At 48.8% G+C, this 10,751-nt stretch overlaps 1 pseudogene; it reads left to right on the top strand.

Moving 5' to 3' along the window:
• Positions 1–5,984: 5,984 nt before the first annotated feature.
• LOC123121369 (protein G1-like5) lies at positions 5,985–7,580 on the top strand (annotated as a pseudogene).
• The last annotated feature ends 3,171 nt before the right edge of the window (positions 7,581–10,751 follow it).

Below are 10,751 nucleotides of genomic sequence, written 5' to 3'. Positions count from 1 at the left end.
CATATTTCCATCACTCCACTCCTACTACACTGGCGTCACCGTCAGGTCGTTCCTCTCGGCCTCATCTCCTGCATCATACTACACTAGCCTCTTAACCTACATCGTCGATGGCATTCCTCGAGGCCTCATTTCCCACGTCCTACTACACTGGCATTAGCGCCGATGTCGCTCCTCTTGGCCTCCTCTCACGAGTCCTATTACAATCATTCCTCTCGGCCTCCTCTCCCGCGTCCTACTACACTGACACCACCGTCGGTGTTGTTCCTCTCGGTCTCCTCTCCTGCGTCCTTCTACACTAATGTCGCCATGGTGCACGCATTGCATTTCTCCTCGCTGTCCTATGCCTCGACGCACTTCTCTTTGTCCCTCTTTGCAGACTTCACCTGCGGTGATGCTAACAACTGGTTCACCACGTCGCTGACGGATCGCTCACCCACGACTTCGTGCTCGTCAGTCGGCCGCGGTGCCGCGACCACTGTCCACTGCAGGCGTTGTGGCACTCTAGTGTAACTCTATGTGTTACGTGTAGCCATTACTGCCTCTGTTCCAAAATATAAGATGTTTCTGCTGTTTAAATTTGAACTACAAAACGTCTTATATTTTAGGATGGAGGTAGTAACTTTTAATCACATCCAGTGTATGCAACCAAACATTGTGCCTTTGTATCAGGCTAGCTAACGCAGGCCACCAAACGCCGGACAAGAGTTGTTTCCTAAATGCAGCCAACCTATATGCAGACAACCAAACAATGTGTAGAACATGGTTTTCAGCATGGATACCCTCAAACAGGCTCAACTCGGTCACACATGCAAAGTGCCCAAAATCCCAGCGAGCAACCAAATCCCCAGTGAAGATCCGGCCCGGACATGCAAGTGTCGTTTATACCTATGTCAGGGCATCTATAGTCGATCCCCTAAAACCGGTTTGAGGAGCAAAAATTCTGGTTTACTCCTCTAACCGGCACCTAGCCAAACTTCTAAACTTCATGAATGAGAGAAAAATGTAGCCCTTGCGGCCGCTGAGGAGTAAAACTAATCTCCGGCTAGACCGCTGAGTAAAATGCATGACTCACTCTCTCCATCGCCCGACCGCCCAAATCCACCACCGCGCGCCTCCTCCTATGCCTGGATCCGTGGCGCCGCTCGCCGCCACCCATCCACTGTGCTTGGCCCGCAAATCAACCACACACGGCCGCCTTGTCCCGCCCCACCTCCTCCTGCATTGGCGGTGCCTCCTCTTCTTACCCCTCCCCCTCTCGCGCCGCACCTACGTTTCCTGACGGCCCATCGCCGCCGCCGAGGCCAAACTACCACGGTGTGCGACAGCGCAAATGGGGGACCTGGGTCACCAAGATTTACGTCAAGGACACCGGGAAAACCACTGGCTGGGTAGTTTCCACTTGCCGGAGGCGGCGGCGCATGCATATACGACATCAAGTCGGTGCAATTGTATGGTGCCTTCGACGCCAGAACTTCCCCGATGGCTATTTGCCGTCCCCGGAGCCACTGTTGGACAGGCGGGTAGCCAGTCACCGCGAGCAACGGGAGGACAGAGAAGCCCACGAGCGTCTTGCGCCCGAGGCTGCCGGTGAGGCGTACATGGCGGAGCTCCGCTGACGCTACCTAGAGCAAGTCTAGGCGGAGTGCCGCCGGTAGGACCGAGGTCATCGACCTATCGTTTGATGAGGAAGGCGACGGCGACGGAGCCAGTGAAGGCAACAATGGCGGAAACATCGATGATGACGGCAACGTCTTCGACAACCCAAATGATGGCACCAGGCTTGACCCCATGATCGGTGGTCCCCCGAGAGCCAAGTGGAAAGCTCTCGCCGAAGAATCCGATAGCGATTACAACTAGTAAGTTTCAGGTTTAGTTTTGGTTATATCAGTATGTTTAAACTAAGTTTCGATTAATGGCATTGTAAAATTTTATGAATTGGCACCGAATTTTGGTTAGTATGTTCAAAGTAAGTACTTGTCTGACTTGAATTTGCCTTTGTTTGCACCAAATTTATTGTTTACTCGGCAAATTTAGGAGATCAGCTAGGTGCAACCAAAACTTAGTGATGCAAATTTAATTCACTAAGATTTACTGGCCGTTTACCCTTCTTTTTAGATGATCGGCTAGATTTGTCTTTAGTTAGTTAGATTGCAAGGAGGCTGTTAGTCAGCCGGCTGAATGTGCATGTTGTTTTGGCTGGGTCGTGCAGCCGTTGCGGAGGTGCTGCATAAGTGAAGAACGTGGAGAGTGATTTTAGGATCACGTCGGTGTTGTTGGGCGCGTTGCATGTTTGACTTTAAAAGCACAATGTAATTAGTTTGTTAGGCTGGCCACAATAAAAAAATATATATCATATTACTAGCATAAAACATATGATACTATTTTATGATAACATCTTTAATGCATAGCATTCTCTTTAATTCATATTACTCGTCGCTCAAACGGATGGATTCGAGAGAGTATCAGTGTAGCATGACACATATTAATGCTTCATTTTTAATACGATGCGGTATCATATTATGATACTCAATTATTTCTTTTTCCATTTAATTGTGTGTCACCTCAGCAAAAATGTGTAGTTGACATGCATCTACTACTTGATTTCGTTGTGACTAGCCTTAAGGTGTGAGAAGAAAGAAACGAAAAAAGGCAAGTGTGTGCTTGACAAAAAAGTTTATTCTTCTACCTTGAGCTTGCGTGTAGGTCTTTTTGGGGCAGCCCGAACATTTGGCATCAGAGCCATGGCTGGGTCACGCAGTCTGTCACGCTCGCCGGGTTGCTCAACGTCCCCCACATGTCGTGGGCGGAGTCCAATGCAACACAACTACAACGAGGTGGTGGTGTAGGAGCACATCGTTCGTGAGGCGAGCAGCACCACCGTCTACAAGCCGTTGACAACGATGAATTACATCGAGTGGGCATCGATCATGAAGGTGAGATGCATGTCCAAGGCGTGTGGGAGGCCATCTAGGGTAATACGAGCTTCTCCCAGTACCGGGCAATGTTTGCCACAATTCTTCATGAAGTGATGCCGAAGATGCACACCACTCTTGTCGGGAAAGCAACGACAAAGGAGGCATGGGAGGCCATCAAGTCCATGCGCATAGGCGATACAAATGTCCACGAGGCCAAGGTGCAAGGTCTCTTCAAGGAGTTCGATGGCATTCGCATGAGGAGTGTTGAGACCATCGACGAGCTCGCCATGCGCATGAACCGGGTCGCCAACAACATCCACACCCTTGGTGAAAGCCTCAGCGCGGAGAAGTTGGTCAAGAAGCTGCTCCAGTCGCCCTGTCCAAGTACACACAAGTAGCTATTGCAATTGGGCTTTTATATGATCCGAAAAATATGTCTGTAGAGGAGTTTGTTGGGCTGATCAAGACCGTGGAGGATAGGTGCGATGCAGGTGAGAACGCCGAAAACTTCAACCATGATGGTGTTGGAAATGTGAGCAATTTACCAAATAATTTTGCTAATGGAAATACTAGATAAAGCATGACTAAAATAGCAAATATAAAGCAAGTCATGCAATCCGACAGAGAGAAGGTAAACATCGTCTGCATATATGAACTTGAGGTAAACACATCTAGAACAAACACTAGATGAAGTTGCTTATACGACATAGAACCTAACATACGTAGGGCAGAAACTAGAGCCAAAAACCGTAGCAGGACTCTTAACAGAAAGGATAAGAACACGTACGGCACAACAGCAACAGAAGCGCTGGACTTGGGGTCGGTGTCCTCGCCTGGCATGTCGTCGAGGAGGTCGTGGACGTCGGGGAAGAAGTCGTCGTCGGGGAAGTGGTCGTCGGCGACCGGATCGTCCGTGATGAAGCAGCCAGTAGTCGCGCTGAGCGCTCCCCAAAACCTTAGCACCCTTCTCCCGTACAGGACTCAAAAGGTGCGGTCTCAAAGGCCTACTGTCCCGACGTGCGGTGCACGCCACAAGACGGGATGAGGAAGACAACAGCAGATCAGAGATGGAACCGATGGCGAGGGAAGGAGTAGTTCTGGTGCGTCTTGCTGAGAGGAGCGACCTCCCTTTTATAGGCGCAAGAGAAGGAGGCGAGAGGGCAGCGCCGGGAGCTGAAGGGAACGAGGGAGACGAAACGAATAGACAGCAGCCGAAGGGTGCAGCGTTCGTATTCAATGTCCACTACAGCAAAAACTTTTCAGCTCCCGAGTGACCTTTCGTATACCTATAGTGCGTGGCAAAAATTTAGACATCGGCTCATTCCCGCAACCCGCGGCGCGGCGCGGCGCGGCGAGGCATGGCGAGGCGGGCGGAGGAGGAGGAGCGCACGTGGATGTCCCTCATGTTCTCATGCTCATACAAGTGGGGAAAGAGCCTCCATTATAAAGAGGTCCAACCCCCTCTAAACTAGCAATGTGGGAGAAACTTTAATAGTATCTCTTGCCTTGCACAAATGGGCTAAATGGGTCTCTAGGATTTATTAGGAATTTCTGAAATAGTTATTGGGCTGCCCAAATAGACTAAATTCTAGCAGATGGTAAAAGTTTCTTGCTCCTCACGGAGGAGTGGCTTGCTCGCTACAAGAACCGCGACGGCGCCGGCAAGAAGAAGAGCACCTTCGACATCCGCAAGGTTCCTAGTTGCAACTGCCATTATACAGGCATTTCTCGAGAGATTGCATGGTGCCAAGGAAGGAGGACTAGAGGACATGAGTCTCGCCGCTGTGAACGCCAACAATGAGCCAACTCTGCTTTGAAGGTTTGACATGGAAGTTCCCAAATAAATGACAACGAGGCTAAATGGACGATTGTTAGATTAAACTTGTTGTATAGATTTAGTTCGTATTTTATTTGTGTTGCATAGTTTCATTGCTCTAGAAATTTCAGTAATCAGCTAGGTTGAAGAAAAATGCACATTGCATGTGTTGCTTAATGACACGGGCAGATCAGCAGCTGGAGCGACGTGAGCACATCTGCAAGTTAGTAGCCGAGCGCAACCATGCAACTGCTCTTGGAGTCAGTTTGTGTACGCGTTTGTTTCACCTAGGAACGCCCCTGTACATCCAATAAAGATGCGGCCTAGATGTGCAACTATAGTCGGCCGCCGGCGGTAATCTAGGTATTCATAGATGTCTTTGGAAAGAACTCAGTGAGATAGAGACTGATTGAGAGTTTTTTTACTCTAGGCTTTACCAAATGGTTGACAGTGGGTTGAAAAATTGCTAAGTAGTCGGATATTTTGGCACACGTAGCTGAATTCATGGTACGAAACGGGCTAATTTTGTGGGTCGAGCGCGGACCGACAACTATAGGGTTATTTCTGTGAGTTTTCTTGTCAGCGCACATGATAACTGATGTTTTACCGACGTGTGGGTTTGGACTAACAATACAAGCCCTTTTGCGCCGACCAACAAGAAAAATGAATGGCACATAAATTTTTTCCAGTTTCCGGTAGTGATGCATGATTGCATGTTGTGGTGAATCTTTTCAAATGTATGATTGTATGTTGTGATGGTTCATTTTTTATGATGAAAATTGAGGTGGCATGATTGCATATTAGGATAAATAGAAATATGGGGTCATGTTTTTTCTCTTAGGTACTCCCTTTTTTATTTATATAGTTCGAATATTGGCTTTGACTGAATTCAAATTTTGTAAAGTTTGATCAAGTTTATTGAAAACAATATGAACATTTACAATACAAATGTATATGATGTAAACATATATTTATGGATAAATCTAGTGACATTGATTTATTAAAATTTAACTTAGATAAAAGCTAACATATGAAGTAAATAAGAACGGAGGACGTATATAGAATTTTCAACAAAATACATAATTCCAACGGCTGTATTCGTGCGCCATTCCTCCTTGCCCTTCAGCTCAACATTTTCATTTAAAATCCTCCCGCCGTACCGACGACATTTCACCGCCCATTTCCCAACTTTTTCCCCATCCATCCATCCCGTCACATCACCTTCACCTCCCACTGTCTCCTTCCCGGCCCATTCACCAGCCACCCCTCCTTCCTTCTCTTCAAGAGCTGGCTAGGTAGCCAGCCAGGCAGCCACCATTAATACTCACCCCCAAGCTTCGCTTTCTCAGCCCTCCCATTCCCCCCTTTCATCGGCGTCGCAGGATCCCAGCATGTAGCTGCAGCTCCTGGCCATATCCCACACCGGTTACTTAGTTGTGGTTTCGGATAGTGATATCTCGATTGATCTTGGGGGTGAGATTCGTTCTCCGCTACACTCCTACGTAGCTGCGTATCTCCTGTTCTTCACAAGCTGCAGAGACAGAAGCAGCTAGCAAAGTGAGGTGAGGTGAGCTGAATGCGAGCTGCTCTTGCACTCTCGTCTCGGATAGAGTAGAGCACTATTTATAGTGGAGATACCACCACTCTCTCTCAACTTGTTCCATAGGACCACCGCGCCACGGCTCCCCAAGAAGCGTCAGCGTGCGCGCGCTAACTCCTAAATAGATCTCCCATTCTTCTTCTTCTAGCGCTCGCTGGATCGTTTGGTCCTTACTGAATACTGACCAGCTGCATGGTTTGATTTGTTGCCAGATCAATGGACCTGGTACCACAGCCCGACAGCCCGCACTCGGACGGCAGCGGCGGCGCGACGTCGGGGGCTTCGTCGGCGGTGTCGTCGCTGTCGCCAGGTGGCGCGGTCTCGCCGTCGCCAAGCAGGTACGAGTCGCAGAAGCGGCGGGACTGGAACACGTTCGGGCAGTACCTCCGGAACCACCGCCCCCCGCTGTCGCTGGCGCGGTGCAGCGGCGCGCACGTGCTGGAGTTCCTGCGCTACCTCGACCAGTTCGGCAAGACCAAGGTGCACGCTGCCGGGTGCCCATTCTTCGGCCACCCTGTGCCGCCGGCGCCATGCCCGTGTCCGCTCCGGCAGGCGTGGGGCAGCCTCGACGCACTCGTCGGCCGCCTCCGTGCTGCCTATGAGGAGAACGGCGGACGACCGGAGAACAACCCCTTCGGCGCCAGGGCCGTGCGGCTCTAACTCCGCGAGGTCCGGGAGCACCAGTCACGCGCACGCGGAGTTAGCTACGACAAGAAGAAGCGCAGGAAGCCGCCCCACCCCCCCGGCTCTGCCGACATCCCCTCCCACGAAGGCAACAGCAACGGCCACCACCAGTACCACCAGATGCCCCCGCCGCCTCCTGGCGCCGCGGCGTGAGCCGGTGACCGGCGTCCGCCGGAGCTAGCTAGCTGCAACGACTTTTCCTACGTATCCTATGTATTCCCACCATCTCTCCAGCTAGCCACCGAGCTCTTGCTTACTACAAGTCCCTAGCTAGCTAGCTAGTCTCGTCCTACTAGTGCAAACGCGGATTAAATTCCTCCATGAATCCATGCTTGCTACCCCTACTAGTCTAGTACTACTCTCGTCCGGATCATTTCCAAACTTTGATCATATGATATGATCCCTACTATTCGTTCGCTGGTATTTTCCCCACCCTCTACTACTGTGCGTTGTTTGTGATGAACATGAACTGATGTTATGTTTAGCTAACTAGCTAGCTCCATGGCTCGGTTTAATCCTCTATGTAATCGATTTGGTGCAATTAATTAGTTTAGTCCTCTTGTAACCTCTCGCATCTTGTTGTTGATCTATCTCTTGGTATTGCAATTGATGAGCAATGTGATGTCCTGTTGCATCTTGTGAGGGGTACGGTGCGGTCGTGGAGTCATGTCAGTGTGTGTCGTCTAGGTCCAGTTGGGGAATCTAACGTACTGTTCTCCCTGGGGAGAGGAGGGGTCACGGACGGGCGATGGACATGATACGACGCCTCTTTTAGGCCGCTTTTGCATTGCTTTTTATGGTAATAATAGTACTCCTAATACCACAAGTAGCTAGGCTAGGCTATCTTGACCACCTCTGCCATGCAGCGTCTCTGTCAGGCTAAAACAGCTGAATGGGAATGTATACAGAAATGGTAGCAGCCTAGGTACGCCCTACCTAGCTTGTTTTCAGCTTTGCACCCATCGTACTGGAAAAACCTGAGTTTTCAGTGGTTACTTAAGTATAAATATATGCAGAGGTACATGTGATTTCTCTGTTTAGTGTACTATGAGTGCAGTTTTGTGCGTACATGTTTCTGTCTCTGCAAAGCTTTCACTCGTTGATGCTTAGGAGGGCATGCCATGCATCTCCTTTTCCACATACCTTTTATGGTAACAGGTAAAATGGGAAAATAGACCCTTTTCTAAACCTTTAATACAAAATGGGTCATTTTGCGAAGAAAAAATAGATTGAGTTCATTTTGTGTTGAAGTTTTGAAAAAGAGCCAGACTTGTTCATTTTCACGAAATGTAGGTCGTAGGAGCTTTGTGTCAGGTTCAGACTGAGCTGAGATAAGCGTAGAACATCTCTCTAGCTGAACTTCTGTGCTTTTTTAAATTACTATTCAAAGCTCAATTCCTCATATTTGATTAATTAGGGCCCTTAAAACAGACAGAATATTTGTCTGTGGACTGATCTGAACTCGTCCGCAAAGGTGACACGGGAGCTGGCCATCCAACTCTGCCCCCAATGTCCACCCTGTTTTATCCAACTCTGCCCCAAATGCCCACATAATTAGTAGCTTCCGCCAACAGTTGAAGAAATGCTTCCGCCAAAACAGCATGACTCGCTATGATAATGTATGGATTATTAATTATTTGTTTCGCCAAGCACTCGAAGAAAAACAGTGAAACAAATGGCACGTTTTGGTGGAAGCATTCAAATGTTAGTGGAAACAAAGTATACTAATCCAAGTGAGTGTTGGCGGAAGCCTTTTTCACAAGTGTTGGTGGAAGCCTTTTACAGTCACTAGCTAATGGATGGATTAGTAGCCGCATTTGAACAAAACAAAGTGGCTTCCCCAAGGTTTCAAAGCCTTCCGCCAAAATGCTAAGCATGGAAAGGGAAAAAAAAGGCAGGCCTTCCGCGACCCGGAAAGAGAGGAGAGAGGCGTATGTGATGGTAAAGGAGATATTTTCTTCCAGTTAGCCTAGCAAACAATGGGGATCGCTATAACACATTGATATTATCATGTGACCCGGGTATGCCAAATAAAGCATGACAAATCCAAAAATCATGTGATGCAACTGTTTCAAGAATGATGGTGGGCTTCTTAAGATGACCCTGCCTTGTAAAGCTTTTGGTCACTTCTTCCATTTTCAATACATGCAACCAATTGATCCGAGCAAATTAACCAGGACACCCTCTTGCTTCTGAGATTGCCAAGAGCCTCTCGGTGTCCGCCACAGTTGGCTCTCTCAGGTACTGAAGTCCAAACACCGGGACCACGACATTTGCAAACCTGACCATGGCATCTTCGCATCAGCGGCCATGCCATATGCAAGCATCCGCATTGCGGCCGTGCACTTCTGGTAACCAGAGGAACCAATCCTTCCCACACTGTCCTTCTTCAAGATGAAGTTGTCATCAAAGGATCGGACGACATGGTAGAGACGATCAAAGACATTTTTGCGCATCCGAAAGCGCCGGCAAAAATTATCGTCCATCGGCATCAAATGGCCGCGCTCCCAGTTGCGGTTGAGCACTCAATGATTCTTTACCGATCCCTTGAAATTGAGAGCATGCTCCTCCGCACGCTCCACGTCTGCAAGCACCACTTGCATTATCACCGTCTCATCCGTATGGTCCTCCTTGTCGGATGACTCAACATAGTGCTCGTATATGTACTCCATATCTGAATCCATTGCTTCAAAGAAGAAGGGACAAAAAAATTAGTTCGGGCAATTCACCGAACAGTTGTCGGGCATGATGAGCATCGTAGGAGTAGATGGTACCTGAGCAGTCGAAGGAAAGGTATTGAACGACAGCAGAGGAGAAGCGGCGTGTAGCCCTGGTGTACTGTTCAAGGTGGCGGACTCGTCGAGTTTTGGCAGGGGTGTGGCGTGGCGACCGGGGTGGTGGAGCAGCGGCGAAGGCAAGAGAAAAAAACTGAAGGAGAGAAAATGGGAGGATGGCGACGTGGGATCGGGAGGTGTTTTTGGTGTGCCGGGAGTGTCAGAGTCCTACGTGGCTGCTGTCCGGACTCCCGCAAAGCCAAAACCCTTCAGTTTATCTCGGGTTTACCAAAAAAAATGTCAGGACCGCTCAATGGACCAATACATGCTTGTGTTAGATAGTTAAATATGTCCGAACCGCATAATCCGGACGGTTGCGAATGACTTGAGGATCCGCTTTGACGATGCCTTAATCCACATATTTAAAACAAGCTAGCCTGTTTGCTTTCCGACGTGGCTTTTTTTATTTATCGAGGTTCGTGGTCAATACTATGCAAGACTTGAGCCTGAAAATGAAAAATACGGGCATGAATGTCTTTTTCTTAGAGAAACTGGCATTTATGTTGGTCAAGCAGACATGTCAAATATGTCTTTGCCTTCACTCCGCTCCTGCTGCACTGTTGCTCACACCAAATCAAGCAGTGTCTGCACCCTGCACATATTGCAAGGATTTCCCTGCCATTAGTGTCACCATTTGTACACGGGGTAATGGAAAGCTCCTACTCCATAGGCCACAGATGCCGGAGGGCATACTGTTGCAGCATTCACTCGCTCCTGTCTTGGTGCCGTTTCGCATGTGCCGATGTACTACTACGGAAGGAGTACATGTGTTACTCCAGTGCATGTCATGAGCTAGGTTACAAGTGGCTACAGAAATCGTGGTGGGGGGTGCGTACCACTGACCTTTGAACAATAGATGTACGGTACATCGTCTGAGTAAAAAAATACTATTGTTGATTCTC

Source organism: Triticum aestivum, chromosome 1B, assembly GCF_018294505.1.
Source record: "Triticum aestivum cultivar Chinese Spring chromosome 1B, IWGSC CS RefSeq v2.1, whole genome shotgun sequence".
Taxonomy (NCBI): domain Eukaryota; kingdom Viridiplantae; phylum Streptophyta; class Magnoliopsida; order Poales; family Poaceae; genus Triticum; species Triticum aestivum.
Note: the sequence above shows the minus strand (reverse complement) of the source record. Positions and strands in the feature narration are given on the sequence as shown.